This window comes from Melospiza melodia, chromosome 21 (genome assembly GCF_035770615.1).
Source record: "Melospiza melodia melodia isolate bMelMel2 chromosome 21, bMelMel2.pri, whole genome shotgun sequence".
NCBI lineage: Eukaryota > Metazoa > Chordata > Aves > Passeriformes > Passerellidae > Melospiza > Melospiza melodia.
Window position 1 is genome coordinate 14230597 of NC_086214.1, and position 17573 is coordinate 14248169.

The 17573-nt window shown below is 53.9% G+C and overlaps 1 protein-coding gene across 8 annotated transcripts in view; it reads left to right on the forward strand.

Moving 5' to 3' along the window:
• Nucleotides 1-3982, forward strand: part of RAP1GAP2 (RAP1 GTPase activating protein 2) — a 52441-nt gene extending 48459 nt beyond the window's left edge. For all 8 annotated transcript variants that reach the window (XM_063174118.1, XM_063174119.1, XM_063174120.1 and 5 more), the window contains one exon: nucleotides 190-3982. The gene's annotated coding sequence lies outside the window, so the exon portion shown is untranslated. The remainder of the gene's footprint in view (nucleotides 1-189) is intronic.
• Nucleotides 3983-17573: the final 13591 nt, after the last annotated feature.

Consider the following 17573-nt stretch of genomic DNA (forward strand, 5'->3'; position numbering starts at 1 on the left):
GCTTTTCACCCAGTCACTGGGTTTCCTTCTCCCACAGCCTGGGAGTGATGGGTGGCCTGGTGTTTTGGGGAAGGGCACTGCTGTGGCATCAGCTCCCTCCCTGGGACAGGTGCTTCACAGCCAGCACCTCCGGGGTGGGAATATTCTCCTTCCACGCTCCTGACTTTTATCCTTTTCTTCTCTGCACAGAATGTTTCAACAAAGGGAAAAATCTTCAACCCCCCATGGAGCACGCACGCCCCGGCCATGGGCAGCGAGGTGCCCTTGCCCACACACCAGAACAGAGCTCTCACCTTGCTGCAGCCCTGTCCTGACAGGGACAGCCACCTTCTCACCCCGTGCTGTGCAGCACAGCCCTGTGCCCCTCTGCGTGCAGGAGGGGACTGTCCCTGCCTGTGCTGCACTCCTGGCCAGGGCCATGTCCCCCTCTGGTCACCCTGTGCTTGCCCAGTGTGCCGCAGCTGGTGGCACCGTCCATCCCCCTGTCCCTGGGTTGCCTGGCAGCTCCTTCTGGGCAGAGGGGCAGCAGGAGAGACCTCCACAAAGTTTAGGTCCCTCCATGCTTTATTTGCAGTTACCAGTGGGGAAACAGGGGTTTGTTTATGTTTGTTTTTTGAAGGGTGGGGGTCAGGCCAAGGTTAGGTGTTAGTGGCTCTGGGGCAGTTTACCTTCCACCATCGTTTGCTGTTGCTCTTCTCTGGGGACAATGGGGCAGAACCTCCCAGGGGGGTCCTGGGCAGCTCTCCCTGGAGTGGGGTCTACAGGGTCCCTCCAGCCATCCCCCAGCTCCTGCCTACACCCCAAAACTCTTGGGGCAGAGGCAGCCCCTCGCTCCAGACTTGCTCAGTTTCTTGCACACGAGGCAGTGAGTGACTTGGCCCAGGGAGGGCAGCTGGGGACAGCAGCCAGCTCATCCTCCTTGGCAGGTTCATCCTGCCTTCTTTGTCCCTGCCTGACACTGGGCACAGGCCTGGGAAAGGTGATCCAAAGTTGTGCTGTATTACGGCTTTAGCTTTTCTTAGTGCTAGAACTGGAACCAGAGGGGATTTGCCTGGTGGGCTCTGCTTTTCCTTATGGCTTGGATCACCAGGCAGGCAAATGCATAAAACTCTGGTGATTTGGGAGGCATTAGGCTGCTCCAGCCCTTACAGAGTCTGTCCTGCTGCTTTTGAGCAAACTCTTGTTATTATGAAAGGATTATAGATTCTGCAAGGTAACTCTCCGATAATGCCCTTTCCCAGAAAATACCTCTCTCAATATGCCAAGAAATCCTTTTGCTCTTTTATGGAGCTTCATGTGAAGTTTCCTGAAGCCTGTCCGTAAATTTCACATTGCCCATAGATTTCCCTTACCCATTTTCTGGAAGACAGGCCATGATGCTGCAGAGATATTCCCCCCTGTCCCCCCAGCCTGTGACCTTTGGACACCCTCATGAAATCAAGTTCTCAGTCTCAAGTGAACGCAGTTCTTCAGGTTTGTGATTCCTACTGAAAGCAGGACTTTGAGTGCCAAAGCCGCCTTCCCCCGTGGGTGCTCCAAGAGCACAAAGCGCCTGGCAGAGGTTTCAGAGGGGCAGAGCTGTGCTCCTGGAGCAGCCCTGGCTGTGCCTGCTCCTGCTCCCCTCTCTGGGGCCAGTGCTCATGGGGTTCAGCCACCACCTGCCCTCCTCCTGTCATCTCCCTGGCCAGAGGCGAGCCCAGGCAAGCAGGACGTGCTCTGCTCACCCTGGTCCTGCAGGGAGGTGCTCTCCAAGAGCCTTAGACCCGGTTCACACAGGTGCTGGAATTAATCCATGGGGAAGGCTGTAGCTATGATGGGTGGGGGGGATCCAAGTTAAAGAAGGAGAACAGTTGTGAAAAGGCAGGGGACAGTTTCACCGGCCCTAAGTGCTGTGTAGGACTAGTAAATACCAATAACTCCCGTGGGCATGCTCCCTCCTGCTCCCAGCCAGCTGCATTTCAATAGGGTTTAAGCCTTGAGTTTCCTCTGGAAGGGGAGCATGCCGTGTGCTCAGCCCAGCCCGCAGCTGTAGGTGTCTCAGGATCACACACTTTGCTGCTCAGCACTTGTCTGATGATGCTTCAGTAGCACTTTCAAACCCACCCCCAATTTGCCTCTTAGAAGCTTTGGTCTGATTTCCTGAGGCTGCAGAGTGAAACACTGACTGGTGCAATGACTTGCTCCCAGGGTCTGCTCTGGGATTTTTTCCTCTGAGAAGTCACTCGGTTCTGTAGATGTTGTCATTCCTGTGGGTGTTGATCTCCGTGAGATCTTTCAGCAGATGATGCAGTGGCTACTGTCAGCTGGTTTGCCATTTTTGGTTGTTTTGTTGCTTTCTTTTTTTTTTTCACTTGAAACTGCGGCTTTCTTTTTTGACCTAGATAGATTTGGGAATTATTCGAACGGGACTAACAGGCAGAGAACAGTGTGAAGCTTCAGGGAGGGTTGCAGTGCTCTGGGCTTGTCTCTCTGCCAGTCCACCAGAGCAGCGCTGGGGCCGGGTTTGGCTCCAGGGGCCATGTCCCGCAGCGCTCCTGGGTGCATTCCCTGCAGCGCTCCTGGGTGCCATGTCCCGCAGCGCTCCTGGGTGCATTTCCCGCAGCGCTCCTGGGTGCATTTCCCGCAGCGCTCCTGGGTGCGTGTCCCGCAGCGCTCCTGGGTGCATTTCCCGCAGCGCTCCTGGGTGCGTGTCCCGCAGCGCTCCTGGGTGCATTTCCCGCAGCGCTCCTCGCCAGGGGCATGGAGCCCGCTGTGTGCCCTCCAGCAGCGGGGTCGGCTGCCCTGCCCTGCCCTGCCCTGCCCTGCCCCACTCTGGCCGGGCTCCAGCCGCCCCCGCAGGGCTCCTGCCGCATCCCGGGCACTTCTGCGCTGCCAGCGGCCGTGCAGGTGCTCCTGTAGATATCTTGCAAAATGTTTTGTGCTCATAAGTGACACTTACACATCTATACATATATGAAAGGGATATATATATATATGTATAAAATATATATATTTATATATATAAAGGAAAGGATCCTTAACTGACACTAGAATTACTGGGCAGTGCATTTTCCTTTCTGATTCCACTGTTTCCATGCACACAGCTTCTGTCCTCCTCAGAAGTGACATGGCAGAGGGAGCAGAGGGGGCTCAGAAATGCCTTAGGGGGGTGGTGGGGCAGCCCCCGCTGTGCGGAGGCGTTTCTGGGGGTCTCTGACCTGCTCTGCAGAGAGGTCCCTGTGGCTGGGGGTGCTCCCCCTCTGCCTGCTGGAGCTGCAGCCCCTCGCTCGGCCCAGCCCAGGTGCAGCTGCAGCCCTGGGGCCGCTGCTGCGGGTCCGGTGCGGGACCTTTCCCTGCGGGGGCATCGCCTCGGCCGGGGCTGGCACAGCCCTGCCCTGCCCTGCCCTGCCCTGCCTGGGCTTCCCTTCGGCAGAGCTCTTGGCACGCACTCGCATCGTCTCGAAAGGCCACAGAGCCGAAGCACAACAGGAATGGCTTTTTGTGAGGGAAGCAGGGCATCGCAAGCACAAACTCCGTTCCTTCCCCGAGCTCTGAGGGTCCCCGGGCTGTTCGTGCCGCCGGGGCCGTTCCGGGCCGGATCTCGGCTGCGGCCGGTGCCGGTGCCGGTGCCGGTGCCGGTGCCGCTCTGCCGTCGCTGCCCCGCTCAGCCCCGCCCGGCCCCGCACGCTCCCAGCGCCCCAGTGAATGTAGCGCTGCCCGCGTCCTGCAAAGGGAACGCTGCGCTTACAGCAGAGAATGTGAGGAGAGTTTATAGAGTGACTATGAATCCTGGAGAAATGTATCTGACAAAGTTTATTTTTGATGTAGAGAGGCAGTGCTTTGTAGTTTCTGGTGACCTCCGTCTGTTGTAAATAATGTATATTTAATTTATTGCTATGGTAGCAGATTGTTATGTATAAAACTAAAGGTTCACAAATGTATATTTTGTTGCTTAAATGTGTCTTTGCAAAATTCACAATAAATAACATATTTTGTGTCCATATACGTGCTCTGTGTGTGTGGCCGTGTAGTGACAGCTTTAGAGGAGCTTTTGGGGAACTTTCCTTTGAAAACCAGGTGAGGGCATGGAACCAGCTGAGCCTGGGGAGCTCCTGTGGAGTCAAGCACCCGGCAGTGGAAGCACAGGAATATTGAGGCACAGCGACATAAACGGGGAATCTCTGTGGTGCTCCCAGCTCTGGGACTGGAGCAGTGCAGGAGGAGGCAGCCACTCCTCTGCAAACACTCTGCCGTTCAACCATGAGAGCTGTCCTGTCTGAACTGAGGTTAGTGTCCCATAAAGCTCCACACAAACCGGCTCCTGTCAGCAGCCACACCGTGTGGCAGCAATTCTGTGCCAGCCGAGCTCCCCTCAGGGCATCAGGCCTCTGGGCAGGCCAGCTAAGCTAACAAGGAAATTGCATTTTCTCTCTCCAGCTCCTCAGCCTCCTTTCAAATCAGTTTAATTTATTTTTTTCAATATTTTAACAGGGACTAGGGAAAAGGCTGCTGTGGGAGAACCTGAGCAGCTCGGTGCGTGGTCAGTGGGCACAAAGCCTGTCTGGTGCCACAGGCAGCTCTTACATGGTGCAAACCCACTGACAGCTTCTCCCCTTGGGAGCAGGGTCAGCCTTGAGGGGCTTAAAAAGTTAAGCTTTAAAATTAAATAGTGTGAGACAATGTTGACAGATAAACAAGCAGTTTAGACATATGTTTTAAAGGATTTAAAGAAATGTTTTCTAGACCTGGCAGATGGGCAAGTTGGGAATTAATGGCTGAGTATTCCAGCTAGAATTTGGAAAGTTTCCCACAGAATCTGAACTCCTAAGTTTGGTGGGAGGGAGACTCAAATACTGCAGACAACTGGAAAACAAACTCCAAACAGGCTGCTCAGCCAGAATTGCTTCACTCGCTTTTAAACAAAATGCAAATGTTGTGGAAACAAGGACCTAAATCCAGGTTTCAGAGGAGTTTGTGGAGTCTTTCATTCACTGGGTTCCAGCTCTCCTCAGAGCAGCGTCCCTGAGTGATGCTGGCAGCAAAGGGCAGCTGTGCCCAGAGCCAGGCTGGGACAGGCGCTGCTGCCAGGGTGGCCCTGCCACAGGGGCAGAGTCACGGGAGCAGGATTCCACTGCCTGAGCACCTCCTCTATTTATTTCACTGCCTGAGCACCTCCTCTATTCCACTGCCTGAGCGCCTTCTCTATTTATTTCACTGCCTGAGCACCCTCTCTGTCTCCCAGGGATGCCCACTGTGCCACACACTGCCTGTCCTGGTCACAGGGCAGGATTTGATCCCTCAGTGACAGGAGCATCTGCAGACGTGAAGAACTGACCCCAGTTAAAAGTGGTTGGATGTTCTAAGGCTGTTCCAAATCATCTTCTAAGGCTGTTCCAAATCATCTTGAGAGCTTATCAGATCCGGCAGGGCAGCATGGGGCAGCTATTAGGAAAGATGATAAGACCTTGTCTGTCTCTTTAATGAAACTCTGGAGGTACCAGATAATCATGCTGAATAGTGCTTAGAGGAAAACCTCCTGAATGTAATTAGTCAAGTAATCAAGTAATTTTCTCAGCACTGTAGGCAAGTAGAAGGACGAATGGAATCACAGAGTGCTTAGGGATAGGAGGGAAGTTTAAAGATCACCTGCTCACCCCTGATAAGGGCAGGGAGATCCACGAGGCTCAGGTGCTCAAGGGCTCATCCAGTCTGCCCTGAGCCCTCCCAGGGATGTGGCTCTGCAGAGCTGCTGCTCTGGATCCAGCTCTGACAGCGGCTCTGGGCGGCTCAATCAAGCAGGGCACCAACTGATAAAAACCAGGTTTGTTCTTAATATTTGAAATTGAAATTAGGGACATGAAAATTCAGCTTGTTTTTGTTTTGGGGCTTTTTTTTTAATGCTTGCAAACTCTTTTTGCAATATGAAAAAGCTGGATGTTTCCTGCAGTCCTTTGTGTGGCTGGATGCAGTGTTGGTCTCCAAGGATGAGGGGTGTGTTCCACGGCACAGCCAGGACACTGCAGCCCCACAGCAGTCCCGGGCTGAAAACCTCTGGGAAAGGCTCAGGACGACAAAGGAAAACAACTATTCCTGATCATATACTTTATCATGGCCCCATGAATTTATTTGGCATGTGGTTTTGATATTTATAGCCAGACTTATGCTTTACTTTTTTTTGTAATAGTGGATGTTTATTTCTCTCACCCATTACATCCCATCCCAGAAATGGCACAAATTTATGACAAACACAAAGTGAGGCTGATGTACTTTCTTTGTAAAATTAGAAGGTTTTGGCACCTGTGGGTGTCTCTAGCACACAACTCAGTGTGCTGTTGAGCTACTGAAAATGTAAATCCTTCAGTGTTTAATTTCAATAGTGACTGAGTTTTTCCGTGTGGGTGGGGGAAGAATTTTCCAGTTTCATTCCTCGGAGCTGCTGAACTCAGAGGTTTCCCCTTCTGTACAGAAGGTGGCACTGGAAATACAGGAATGAGATGTCACCATCTGCTTGCCTCTACCAAGAGGCTCCTGTGTGTGTGTGGGTGGCGCCTGCCAGAACAGCTGGGAGCAAAGTGCTCCCTCTCTCTGGCTGCGGGGTCTGTCCGGCCTCCTGCTGAGGGTTAACTCCAGGAGGCCGGCACAGCTACCAGAGAGCACGTTTGAGATGTCTGAGCCCCGCGGATGAGCTGCGCTCTGGTGGGAATCGACAGAGCCGAACGCTCAGGGTGGCGAGAGACAGCCCTGACAGAGAGCTGAGCGGCGCTGTCCCTCTACAGTGAGGGAGCCCTGCTCCCATCGGCAGGATAAGGGCTGCTCCAGCCCATCCCAGCTCCATGGTCGGCAGGATAAAGGGCTGCTCCAGCCCATCCCAGCTCCATGGGCAGGATAAGGGCTGCTCCAGCCCATCCCAGCTCCATGGGCAGGATAAGGGCTGCTCCAGCCCATCCCTGCTCCCATCGGCAGGATAAGGGCTCTCCAGCCCATCCCAGCTCCATGGGCAGGATAAGGGCTCTCCAGCCCATCCCTGCTCCCATCGGCAGGATAAGGGCTGCTCCAGCCCATCCCAGCTCCATCGGCAGGATAAGGGCTCTGCAGCCCATCCCAGCTCCGTGGGCAGGATAAGGGCTCTGCAGCCCATCCCAGCTCCATGGGCGGCAGGATAAGGGCTGCTCCAGCCCATCCCAGCTCCATCGGCAGGATAAGGGCTGCTCCAGCCCATCCCAGCTCCATCGGCAGGATAAGGGCTCTGCAGCCCATCCCAGCTCCATGGGCAGGATAAGGGCTGCTCCAGCCCATCCCAGCTCCATGGGCAGGATAAGGGCTGCTCCAGCCCATCCCAGCTCCATGGGCAGGATAAGGGCTGCTCCAGCCCATCCCAGCTCCCATCAGCAGGATGAAGGGCTCTCCAGCCCATCCCAGCTCCATGGTCGGCAGGATAAGGGCTGCTCCAGCCCATCCCAGCTCCATCGGCAGGATAAGGGCTCTGCAGCCCATCCCAGCTCCATCGGCAGGATAAGGGCTCTGCAGCCCATCCCAGCTCCATGGGCGGCAGGATGAAGGGGTGCTCCAGCCCATCCCAGCTCCATGGGCAGGATAAGGGCTCTGCAGCCCATCCCAGCTCCATCGGCAGGATAAGGGCTGCTCCAGCCCATCCCAGCTCCATCGGCAGGATAAGGGCTGCTCCAGCCCATCCCAGCTCCATCGGCAGGATAAGGGCTGCTCCAGCCCATCCCAGCTCCATCGGCAGGATAAGGGCTCTGCAGCCCATCCCAGCTCCATCGGCAGGATAAGGGCTGCTCCAGCCCATCCCTGCTCCCATCGGCAGAATAAGGGCTCTGCAGCCCATCCCAGCTCCATGGGCAGGATAAGGGCTGCTCCAGCCCATCCCAGCTCCCATCAGCAGGATGAAGGGCTCTCCAGCCCATCCTAGCTCCATGGGCAGGATAAGGGCTCTGCAGCCCATCCCAGCTCCATGGGCGGCAGGATAAGGGCTGCTCCAGCCCATCCCAGCTCCGTGGGCGGCCGGAGCGATGCCCGGGGCTGCAGGGCCCGGAGCCGGAGCCGGGGCTGTGTCAGCTGCGCCCGGACCGCGGGGCGGCGGCGGAGCCACGATCCCGCCCGGGGAGCGCCGGCTCCGGAGGTAACCGGGAAATAAATAACTGCCCTCGTAGGAGCTTAGGGCTTACACGCTTGACTAAATGGGAAAAACCTTGGTTTCATTCTTTGCGATGTTGGAGGCGCTGCAGGAGAGCGCAAATTCACAGCAGCTCCTGCTCAGGGACAGAGCAGCTGCTGCCGGGAGAGGCTCAGCTGCAAAAGGCATGTTTGTGTTCATAGTGCTACTCCTGTTTCCTTTACAACTTTGCCAGATGCAACAAGTTTAAAGAATGGTTGTCCCAATGAGAAGAAATGAGTTCGGCTTGCTGGAAGTCCTTCCTGTGCTGCCGGGATGCAGAGGGAAGGCTGCTGAATAGCTGTGAACTTTACAGTGCCAAACACAGGTCTGGCCCAGGCCCAGCAGCTGTCTGCACATCTGGCAGTTCTCTTACAGCCAGTGCCACGGTCTTGAATTTCTGTTTCTGGCTCTATTTCTTGTGTCCCGTAGGAGAGGAAAGTTTTGAAGGGAAAACTGATAGATCTGCCTCTGTGCATGCCTGGCACTGAGACCTGCAGGAGCAATTGTGTGGCTCTGTGGAGCTCTGCAAGTCCTCACTCCAGCCATGATCCATCTCCCTTGGATCCTTCCCTCTCCCTGTTCCCATCAGCTCTGTCTGGGAGGGCCCCCACACCTCCTGAAGCTGCAGGAGCTTCTCCCTGTGCCCTCGAGGCCGTTCCCCTCTGCTGCTGAGCCAGAACCTGCAATCTGGGGTGCAGAAATGGCCACTGTGGCCACTCCAGTCGTGCCTCCAGTGGCTGACAGGGACTGTGATGCTTTGCTTTACTCTGGTGGTTTGTCTGAATTTTGTGTGCAGGAGCAGGGACTGGGCTGTGTCTGCTGTGCTCTGTTGTCTGTTTGCTTTCCCTGAAGCCTTCCTAGAGGAATTATTTGTTAAACAAATTGAATGTGTTGGGAATAACACACAATGGTTCATAATTCTCTGTCATGTACCACTGAGTCCAGTGGGGATTTCTGCTACATCACTAGCGCAGTGCTGGGGCTGAAGACAGCACTCTGGGAGGTGCTGCAGCTGCTGAAGACATGACCATATTCATTGACAAGTAGAATTAATTTGTTGGGTTTTGTTTGCATGGATTTTACCGGAGTAAAATCCCACTTATTTTCCATTTCAGTGCCATGAAAAGTGTATTGATTTTTCTTCACTTCTGATTGTTCACATTACTGGATTGCTTTTAAATAGTTGACAGAGATCATTCATTTTCCAGCTCCAACATATTTTACAGCCTGCTCCCTGTTTTATTTGTGTGCTCTGGGGGAGTTGCACAGTCATTCATCACTCTGGTCGCATTCTGCCTTGGCAGCCCTGGCAGCAGGGAGGAAACTCTGCCCCCACGGGGCTTTTGCTCCTCCTGCCTTCTCCCTCGCAGCTTCTGCACCTGTTGCACCTTCCAAGGTGGAGCTGAGGCTCAAAACCTCTCTAAGCCAAAGAGCAGAGCAGGCCAAAGCAATAAGGAGGCCACAGAAGGATGAGTGGTGCTGTGAGAGGGCATTAAGGGCTGTCCTGGTGTTGGTGAGTGAGGGTGATGAGCTCGGCAGGGAGGGGCAGCATCCTTCAGCCCACGCACAGGGAATGAGGGAACTCTGGGCATCCCTTCAGTGCAGAGCCCAGGGGCTTTGGAATGCTGCCCCAGCACAGCTCCCACCCTTCCCCTGAGCTGGGCCACCTCTCCAGGCTGAGCCCTTTGGGAACAGGGATTGTCCCTGTTTGCTAGCACAGTCCCTAAAGCAACGGGGTCCTGATTTCACAGAGGCCTCAGGCAGCAGGGAGACAGTGCTAATAATGAGAATTAATTATTCATTTATCACTTCACTCTCACTGAGTAATCTCCAATAATCATGTATAATTTGCTGCTTCAGTGAATACTTTGATACTAAACAGAGCTGGTAGAATAAAGTCACAGAAGTGAAAACCCCATGTAAATGAAGTGAGAAAATGGTCAAGACTGAAAAAAATGATCTAAGAAATATTTGTGCATAATCATTTGCCCAGATCTAGTTGTGTCCTGGATAAACACATGGAAGGCAGATAGAGACATAGATTGCTCAATCTCTTCCCCAGCTCTTGTTAGAGAGTCAGAGATCACAGTATGACCCCAAACAGAAGCCTAGGTTCTGTGTCCAGAGGATGGTCCAGGAGATCATTTTGCCTTCTTTAACCTCCTTCTGGGATGAACGAAGTGCAGCAAGGGAAAGCTGCTTGGCACTGAAGCAATTAAGTGGGGAATTAAGTATTCAGCAGGCCTAAATGATTGGGATGTGCAGAGCGCAGGTCTGCCCTGGGGAGTCAGGGGAAGCTCCTCCAGTGCTGCTCAAGGTGAGTTTGCATGGTTTGTGATGGTTCAATGACTTTGATTTTCCCCTTTGCCTTTTCCCTTCCCATGGCTACTGAGTGCTTGGCCACAGGGCTGTGCTCACCCACACCAGGGGCATTTATTGCAAAGCTGTTTGTGACAAGGGCAGATCCCAGCGGCCAGGAGCTGTGTTGGGCTGTGCTGTTGTTATGGGAAACTGCTGAAACACTGTCTGTTTCCACATGGAAATCTCTCAGAAGCAGATTGCACGGTTGTATTTTACACTGTGGTGCCTGCTCACATTATCCCTCGCTGACGTACAGTGATGATGCACATGTTGGATCCCACAATGCTGAGAGAATTAACGCTTTGGAAGTGTTTACCTCCCCCATTATGGATGTTCTGCCAGTAGCAGTGTGCTCATATTCTCTGCAGAGAAACTAAAGGCACTGATAAAAATCACTGAGCTTCTCTTCTCATCTAAATCTCCAGGTAAGAAATGGCATTTCTGTATGTGAACAGCACTGTTTGGTGACACAAACCCTTACCTGTTTCTCCTTTGAGTTACAGGATATTTGTTCAGTTTTTCTTTCTTTATTTTTTTTTTCCTCTGGACAACTTTCCGAAGCATCACTTGGCAGATTTTATTTATTCGTGCTTTCCTCCCTTATATCTATTTCCACAGAAGTATTAAAACATTTAACTTCCACTTATACATTTATAAGCGTGTGACTAAAGTCCTGTTGGTGGGATGAACAGCTAGAGCTCTCCTGTGCACTGAAAAATGGGCATTTTCAGAGAGAAAACAGAGTCTAACATCCTAAAGCTACAAGGAATTCAGATATCTCATGTTTTGGACAGCTGGTTTGAACATAAAAACCCAGGAAGGGATTTACTCATTTTCTCATTAAGCCACCTGAACCAAATCCCAGTGTCTGTGTGAGATGCTCTCAGCGAAGGGCACGGATGCTGCCAGTGCAAACCAACCCTGCAGGCTGGGCAGTGCCGGGCTGGGCAGTGCCGGGCTGGGCAGTGCCAGGCTGGGCAGTGCCGTGATGGGCAGTGCAGTGATGGGCTTGGCCGTGATGGGCTTGGCCGTGATGGGCTTGGCCGTGATGGGCTTGGCCGTGATGGGCAGTGCAGTGATGGGCAGTGTAGTGATGGGCAGTGCCGGGCTGGGCAGTGCAGGGCTGGGCAGTGCAGGGCTGGGCAGTGCAGTGATGGGCAGTGCCAGGCTGGGCAGTGCAGGGCTGGGCAGTGCAGTGATGGGCAGTGCCAGGCTGGGCAGTGCCGTGATGGGCAGTGCCGTGATGGGCAGTGTAGTGATGGGCAGTGCCGGGCTGGGCAGTGCAGTGATGGGCAGTGCCAGGCTGGGCAGTGCCGTGATGGGCAGTGCCGGGCTGGGCAGTGCAGTGATGGGCAGTGATGGGCAGTGCCAGGCTGGGCAGTGCCGTGATGGGCAGTGCAGGGCTGGGCAGTGCAGGGCTGGGCAGTGCAGTGATGGGCAGTGCCGGGCTGGGCAGTGCAGTGATGGGCAGTGCCAGGCTGGGCAGTGCAGTGATGGGCAGTGCCGGGCTGGGCAGTGCAGTGATGGGCAGTGCCGTGATGGGCAGTGCCGGGCTGGGCAGTGCAGGGCTGGGCAGTGCAGTGATGGGCAGTGCCGGGCTGGGCAGTGCCAGGCTGGGCAGTGCCGTGATGGGCAGTGCAGTGATGGGCAGTGCCGGGCTGGGCTTGGCCGGGCTGGGCAGTGCAGTGATGGGCAGTGCCAGGCTGGGCAGTGCAGGGCTGGGCTTGGCCGGGCTGGGCTTGGCCGGGCTGGGCAGTGCAGGGCTGGGCAGTGCCAGGCTGGGCAGTGCCAGGATGGGCAGTGCAGTGATGGGCAGTGCCGGGCTGGGCAGTGCAGGGCTGGGCTTGGCCGGGCTGGGCTTGGCCGGGCTGGGCAGTGCAGGGCTGGGCCGGGTTGGGCAGTGCAGGGATGGGCAGTGCCGGGATGGGCAGTGCCAGCCTGGCAGGGCCTGTGCGAGCAGAGCAGCCCCCCCTGGGAGCTCTCCTTCCTCTCCAAGGCCACCAGCCTGGCCCCAGAGCAGGTCAGGGCAGGAGCTGCAGCCTGGGAACTCTCCCTTGTGCTGGCACCAGGGATTCACAGCACCGGATCCAAACTTCCCCAGCCTGCAGCCCCAGTGCTGCTCACTGCTGAGTAAATGCTAATCTTCCATCTTACAGGCATGTCCTGAGACTTAATTAATGCTTCTGAAGTATTTTAAAGCCCTCAGATGGCAAGCAGGCTAAAATATTGCCAGTCCCTGAGGAACCTTCCCCTTCAGGGAGGACTCCGGGTGTTTTATTTAATGAGCAGCAGTGTCTGAGGACTGTCTTGACTGATTATTTCTGAGGCAAAGCAGCAACACGTTCACACGATGCTGCTGAATTTTAAATGGGCTCCAGTTTATTGTGGAAATACAGCACTGGAGCAGGTACTCCCTTCTGCTCTCCTGCAGCCAGCCTGGCCAGAGACTCCTCCTGCAGGAGCTGCACCCATGGAAACCCCTGCACCATGGACAGGCTGGGGAGCTCCCCCCTCTTCTCCCTCAGGGAAAAGCGTGTGGAGCCAGAGGATCCACGTTTTCTGCAGGAATGTGTCTCGCTCACCTTTTCTGTGTCTCTAGGTTAGACAGCAGTGGCTGCATTGGGCAGCATCTCTTCTCACACCCTGGGAGTGCTGGGCAGCTCAGCCATGCTGGTAAACAACTTTATGATAATGCAGATTATGCAAATGTACTGGTTTTCCTATCATTTCTTGTGCTACCCATGGGAGCAAGTATTTTCTGGTGTGTGAGCAGGCTGCGGCATTCAACCTGCTGCCTTTTTAAAAAACGCTTTACAGGAGCAGAACTGTCTTCAGAGGTTCTCTCACCTGATACCTGAACTAGTGACTGTGAACACGATGTGCACCGTGTGAAGCCAAATAACCCTCCAGGAATTCTTTCTATTAAAATAATTGCTAGGGCAGGGGAATACTGCAAACAGCTGTGGTTCATCCCATAAACATATTCTGCCTCCTTTGGAACCTCAGCCTCCAACTGATGCCAGAGCCTGTCAGCTGCAGGAGCAGTGGAACATATTTCCTTTGCAGAAATGAAACGATTACTGATGAATAAATCTGTTGTGCACAGACCTGAACTCCCCAGTGCGTGCTGCATATGCAAAAGGGAAAAGTGACAGTGTTTCACCCTGGAAGGAGCTGGAGCGACAGTTCATCTGCTGAACACGCTGGCTGTGGAGCTGCCTTGTGTCACTGAGCATGAGGAAAAATCCCCCACGTCAGTCCGGCAGTGAATGGCATCACCGTGCCATGCAGCGCCCTTGCTCTGGCAGGGAGGCAGCTGTCCCACGGCGAGGATGGGCTGAGAGGAGGCTCCCTGCAGGCCCAGCATCCTCCTTTGGCACCTGGGGAGGGCAGGGGGGCCTGGGACCAGAGGGGCTGGCGGTCCCTGGGCTGGGGCAATGGGGCTTCCAGGCTGATTGCTGCTACAGAAACCCAGAGCTGAGCCCCTGGCTCCACTGATCCCCCGAGGTGATGCCTGGAGCGGAGGGGGAGATGGGATGGACCAGAGAAAGCCCTGCTCTGCATCTGTGAGGGGACAGGAAGGAGAAATCTCAGAGGTCACTGAGACCTGTACGTGCCCGGTTTCACGGGCTCAGTGCTGTCTGGCAAAGCCAAACCCTCTGCCAGGCCCATTTATTTCTGTCAGTCCCGTCTGAGCGCAGGAGATGGGCAGTGGACACGGTCACTGATGGCCCCGGTGTGCAGGTGAGCTGTCCCCAGCCCTTGTGCCACAGTGTCTGCAGGAGTGGGAGCAGGGCTGGCCCAGCCCCACCAGTGCCTGTCAGGCTGCTCAAACAGCCTGCACTGCATTGGCAAACGTTGTTAATCAAGAGCCACAGTTCAAGGCATTTGACTGGCACATCCAGTTAAGTGGCAGCAAACACGCTGTAAAACCACTGTGCCGAGGCCACCTTCCTAATGAAGGCAAAGTGGGAGCAATCAATCAGGGCCGGCAGCCAGGCTGGCACCGCCTCTGCAAATGCAAATTGAACAAACAATAATGAGCGTTATCTAATTAGTGCACACAGCTGCAATGTTACAGCCCTGTATAGGACACACCTGGTTAAATTTCATGGTATGTATCCCAGAGTGTCTGAGAAAATGATGGAGGTTTGCACGTGCACACCTTGTAGAGCACAGATGGGTAGAACCGTGGTGATAAATGCGTTATTCTCAGCAGGTGAGCTCTGGATTGAGCAGTGCCAGGATGGCCACAGACTGGGAATGGACCCTGCTGTGGAAGGGTCAGCCCTCAGTGAACTCCTCCTACACTGCAGCTCCAGCACCTGCTCTTACGCCAGGAGGAAGAACACCCGGGGCCAAATTCTTCCATGAGACACTTTTATACAAATCCATGTCAGAAATTTGGTGAAAGAAATATTTCAGGCAATTCTTTCGCCTTTGTTGCTTTAATGTTCAGCAATATCTGTTCTTCCTGTAAGATCCCTGGTGACACTGCAGGGGATGGTGGGATGGTGTTTAAATATTGATGTTTTAGCAGCTTATGGTTTTAATACAATTTAAATTATGCACATTTTTATTGGACTCATAGGTTCATCGGCAATTAGTCTCCCCCAGCTGCACAGGAGGGTGTTCAGCAGCTCTGTATTGATTTCTGCCTCAGCCTCTGAGTTTTAGTGACTGGCTACGTCTTGGTGCCTTGGCAAGGTAAACAAATCCACAGGCCCTTATTCGAGAGCTGCTGGTTAGCAGCCATAAATGTGTAATCAACAACTCAGTATCCTTGGATTAGATCTTCTTAACAATCATTAGTTTCATCCCTTGCCGCTCTAATAAACCTCTTGGTAGCAGGCCAGAGCCAATTATACATGTGCTTGGAAAATTATAAAAGAAGGAGAAGAAGTCTGTGCTGCCACAAATAAGTGAAAATTTTAAATGGCCCAAACCCGTGGCGCGTGCAGGACTCATTTGTTTATAGGAGGTTGAGCATTGAGTATTGGAGGCAACATTAGGGAAATTCTGTATTTATTTTGCACTTTATGGTTCTTCCACCTGATGCCAAGCTGGCATCAATGCACAAGTCCTGCAGCCCCTTTCACATTTCTTCTGTGGGCTCTGCAGACCAGAGCCAGGGTTGTGAGAGCTGCAGTGAGCTGACTTTGACTCCAAGCTGTTTTGTGGCAGGATCCCTGCCCAGGGATGCACTGCAGTGCTCAGGAGGAGCATTGCTGTCATGATACAGTGACCAAATCACTCATTTATCTCCTGAGAGACAGGGAACTGCTCAGCCTGGGGGTCCAGAGGCTGGTTTTCAATTTCCCCCTCCCTTGTGCAGCCCTGGGCAGCTCATGGAACATCCCTGGGCCCAGCTCTTTGCTCCCACAGATCCCTGTCCTGTGGGATGAGCCCTGGGGGAGAGCTTGGAGCCCTGGTGTGCTCCCTCTGTTCCTGTTTTGTCCCCAGTGCCGTGGGATACAACAGATAAACACCCCTGAATCACTAAGGTTTTGCTTACATTTGGTTTCTGTTCATTCAGTGGGACTTTTGCAAGGAGCAGTGAGAAGAGAGCATGCACCTGCACCAAGTGCAGTGGTTTTGTGGGCTCTTGCTAAAGAAAATCATTAATAACAGATCCACCCGTCCTTCTCCAGGTGGTTCTCATGCCATCCTGCACAAGACATGTTTTTTTGGGAGAGGTGATAAGTTTCCAGGATGTGCCATCAGCTTTACAGTCAAGCTGCTGGCATTAGGAGAGGAGAATGGGAATGCAAACCATAAAAATAACAGATGGGAGGCAGATGTGATAAAATGGAAGCACAGGCAAATTATAAAACCATTCAAACTGCTCATGCAGATAAAATCAGGAAACAAAATCACATCTGAAACCACAAGGACTGGGTGTCTGTTTGAGAAAAGCGTGTTTGACTTTGCTGTTTGTTAGTGGTACTGCTGGTGGAGGTGCTCAAGTTCAAAGCCCTGGAGGAGAAGCAGGGATTCCTGCTGCAGGCAAGCTGGGGCTGTGGCACTTTCATTTGCTGCTGACGAGCAATTCTGCTGTGGAGGCTTAAAGATGGTGTTTTTTCTCAACTCACACTGCAAATGTTAATGCTCATATTGTGCCAGTGCAATTACTTGACTGCAGTGATAAAATATCATCCAAATAACTGAAGAAACACGAAGGGAGAAACAATCCCTCAAAAACCTGAAGGGCAGATGAACATGAAATGGAAAACCAAAATAATGCTGGGATCTTCAGGAGCCCAGCTAGGTGTGCCACAGGACCTGGCAATGCCCGGCAATGCCCGGCAGTGCCCAGCAATGCCCAGCAGTGCCCGGCAGTGCTCAGCAATACCCAGCAATACCCATCAATGCACAGCAGTGCCCAGCAGTGCCCAGCAATACCCAGCAATACCCAGCAATGCCCGGCAATGCCCAGCAGTGCCTGGCAGTGCCCAGCAGTGCCCAGCTGGTGCTGTGGTGGCTCCTGAGAAGGCTAGGATGCTGCAGAGCCCCTCAGCCCAGCAGAGCTGCAGAGCCTGAGCCGTGGCTCACACCAGGGCACTGCTGGGCTCTGCTGGGCTCTGCTGGGCTCTGCCGGGCACTGCTGGGCATTGCTGGGCTCTGCTGGGCATTGCTGGGCTCTGCTGGGCTCTGCTGGGCACTGCTGGGCTCTGCTGGGCATTGCTGGGCTCTGCTGGGCACTGCTGGGCACTGCTGGGCTCTGCTGGGCACTGCTGGGCTCTGCTGGGCATTGCTGGGCATTTCTGGGCATTGCTGGGCTCTGCAGAACCCACCGCTGCCTTTCCAGGGCACTCTGCCGGGCCCTGCTCCATTCTCTCCTCCAAACGTGGCGTGCCTGCGAGGTAATTGGGTTCCATTATTTGATATATAAAGTGGGAGTGGGAGGGAGGGTCAGGGAGGACGAATTAAAATGAATTGAGAATCTTTATGTGAAGAGAAAAGAGGACTGGAGGGAGCCATGATAACTCTTTACAAATACTTAGAGGGACATTATGAAGAGGACAGAGACCAATTACTCTCATTAGTCAGTGCAGCA